The 2972-nt window shown below is 52.1% G+C and overlaps 1 pseudogene; it reads right to left on the bottom strand.

Annotated features, from left to right (window-relative positions):
- Positions 1–563: 563 nt before the first annotated feature.
- Positions 564–1262, bottom strand: LOC139002572 (NEDD8-conjugating enzyme UBE2F pseudogene; annotated as a pseudogene).
- Positions 1263–2972: the final 1710 nt, after the last annotated feature.

Here is a 2972-nt window from a genome sequence, read left to right as displayed (position 1 = left end):
GCACTGATGGGGGGGCTGAGGGAACCCCCTCCCCCATGCATGAATTTTGTGCACTAGGCCACTAGTTTATAAATAATTTTCAAATGTATTAAGTATACCAAATGTTTATTGAAGAAAATGTATCTTTTTTTTGAGAATAGAAAAAAATAATTAAAGCATTAAATTGTACAAATTACACATCTGTCTCAAAATATACTTACATTAAATAAAATACGCATTTCAGTAAGAGATCTACAGTGAATGACTGCATCCTGGGAAGCCTCAGACACTGAGGCATGGCCTACATTCCTGGGAGGAGATAAGAGACTGCAGGTCTAATCACAGTTTGCAGGGGGCTGGGGCCGCCCACCTGCCAGCCCCAGACATGTCATTGGCATTGCTGTGCAGGAAAGTGATTTGGGGGAAGGTAAGAAGCAAGCTGCGATTCTGAGTTCATTGCAACTTCTAAAGCATTCCTCAGCCTACAGAGTACAGCTGTGTTCACAAAGTAAACATGTTAGGGTAAGCAGACAACTCTTTAGAGCCCAAACGCATTTTCTTGCTGTATTTATGTGGAACTCCATCTACAATGGGCAGTCGTGAAGAGGTTCCTCTGTAGGACATGTCACAGAGCCCAGCAGAGCCAGTGGGTCTGCGGGATGCGAGGACTGGGATGGAGGCCCTCCGAGAGCTGGAGAGGACACTCTAGCAGAGTCCTCTCTGCAGGCTCCCCTCCTATCATCTGTGGTACCACTATTGCAGCCTTCCACTTTGTTCCAGAAGTCCTTCTTGTCCCTCAGGATGCTCTGCGGCCTCGATATTCAGTGGGTCATTGAAGTTCAGAAGATCAGTAAACAAAGAGTTTAATCCCCAAACTCGTGGGAGCCCAGCCAGTGCCGTCGATGGCATGCTCTCTCAGTACACTCAGACATATCCCGCCCGTCTCTGTGATGTTGGGGTGCCAGATACTGGCCAAGCATCTCACTTTGGGCGGCACCAGGTTGTATGCATCAAGGAACTTCTGTTTCAAACTGAAATCCCAGACCCCTACCCCCGTAGTAACCCACATCTGGGGTTACAGTTAGCTGAAAGCAATGAAGCTTGGTGGGGTTTGGAAAATGCACTTTGCATGCACAAGGTTCTTTAGCTTCAAGTTCTGCAACCTCTTAAAGGAGCAGCCTGTGCCTCACAGACACCCTCAGAGCGGAGTCAGAGACAGTGGCTGACATCCAGGACCCTTTCAGACCATCATCCAGCCTTAGTTTGCTAACCAACATCAGCATTACTGCTACCTTTACCCTGGGCATCTTGAAAAAGGGAGGCCCCCGGCGCCCAGCACCATGCCAGTCGGCCAGGGGCAGCAAGATGCGGCTCCTCACAGCCATACAGTCACTGTGCGGCGGGACTGGAAGGCAAGAAAATGCATCTTGAAAAAATCTGTACATTTGACTGACCTTAGGTTATTTTTCAGGTTTTCAAACATAAATAACTTTGTGTCCTTTTGGCAATTATCTTAATAATAAAGGATGTTATTTTCCAATCTGTAGTATCAAAGTATGGTCCAAAAGTTTTTTAGAAGGAATTCAATAACATTTTTAAAATATCATCAAGATTAAGTTTTATTATCTCAAATCTAAAACAATATCCTTGGATACCACGTAAATTATTTTATAATAATTTACTAGAGGCCCCGTGCACAAAAATTTGTGCACTCGGGGGTCCCTCAGCCCAGCCTGTGCCCTCTCGCAGTCTGGGACCCCTCCGGGGATGTCCACCTGCTGGCTGAGGCCTGCTCCCCAGGGGATTGTGCCTAAGCTGGCAGTGATACATCCCTTGGGGGATGTCCACTTGCCAGTGGGCCGAAGCTGCAGTTGAACATCCACAGAGCTGCTGAGGAGGCAGGAGAGGCTCCCACCATCGCCAAGGTGATGCCTTCAGCCTGGCTTGTGGCTGAGCAGAGCTCCCCCTGTGGGAGTGCACTGACTACCAGGGGGCAGCTCCTGCATTGAGCATCTGCCCCCTGGTGGTCAGTGTGTGTCATAGTGACCAGTCATTCCCAGTCGTTCTGCTGTTAGGGTCAATTTGCACATTACCGCCCTAACGGGTTTGGCTCAGTGGATAGAGCATCGGCCTGCGGACTGAAGGGTCCCAGGTTCGATTCTCGTCAAGGGCATGTACTCTGGTTGCGTACACATCCCCAGTAGGGGGTGTGCAGGAGGCAGCTGATCGAAGTTTCGCTCTCATCAATGTTTCTAACTCTCTATCCCTCTTCCTTCCTCTCTGTAAAAAATCAAGAAAATATATTTGGGGAAAAAAATTGCATGTGCACATTACCCTTTTATTATATAGGACAGAAGCCTGGTGCACGGGTGGGAGCCAGCTGGTTTGCCCTGAAGGGTGTCCCAGATCAGGGTGGGCAGGGGACCCCCAGCTCCCTACGATCGCCCACGCCGCCCCTGCTCATGATCGCTGGCTCTGCTCATGCTAACGCCTAACACCTCTGGCCAAGGCATTAGGCCTGGGCAAGAGACCCCCAGCTCCCCACCATCATCAACTCGGCCCCTGCTCCCTGCAATTGACCGCTCCGCCCTAATGCCTCTCGCCCAGGCATTAGGCCTGGGCAGGGGACCCACAGCTCTCCAAGGGACCTCCTGCTCCACCCCTTCCCAGGCCTAACGCCTGTGGCCAAGGCATTAGGACTGGGCAGGGGACCCCAAGCTCCCACCATCAGCGACTGTGCCCCTGCTCCCCATGATCGCTGGCACTGTTCCTGCCCAGGCCTAATGCCTCTGGCCAAGGCATTAGGCCCGGGCAGGGGACCCCCGCAGCTGCAGCCTCCCAAGATCATGGGCTCCACCCCTGCCCGGGCCTTACGCCTCTGGCCGAGGCGTTGGGCCCCGGCAGCGGGGACCCCCAGCTGCAGCTTCCCCTGCCCCGGCCTAACACCTCCTCTGGCCAAGGCGTTAGGCCTGGGCAGGGGACCCCACCAGTTG

This window comes from Myotis yumanensis, unplaced genomic scaffold (assembly GCF_028538775.1).
Source record: "Myotis yumanensis isolate MYYU_CA2020_CCGP unplaced genomic scaffold, mMyoYum1.0.hap1 SCAF_2, whole genome shotgun sequence".
Classification (NCBI taxonomy): Eukaryota; Metazoa; Chordata; class Mammalia; order Chiroptera; family Vespertilionidae; genus Myotis; species Myotis yumanensis.
Note: the sequence above shows the minus strand (reverse complement) of the source record. Positions and strands in the feature narration are given on the sequence as shown.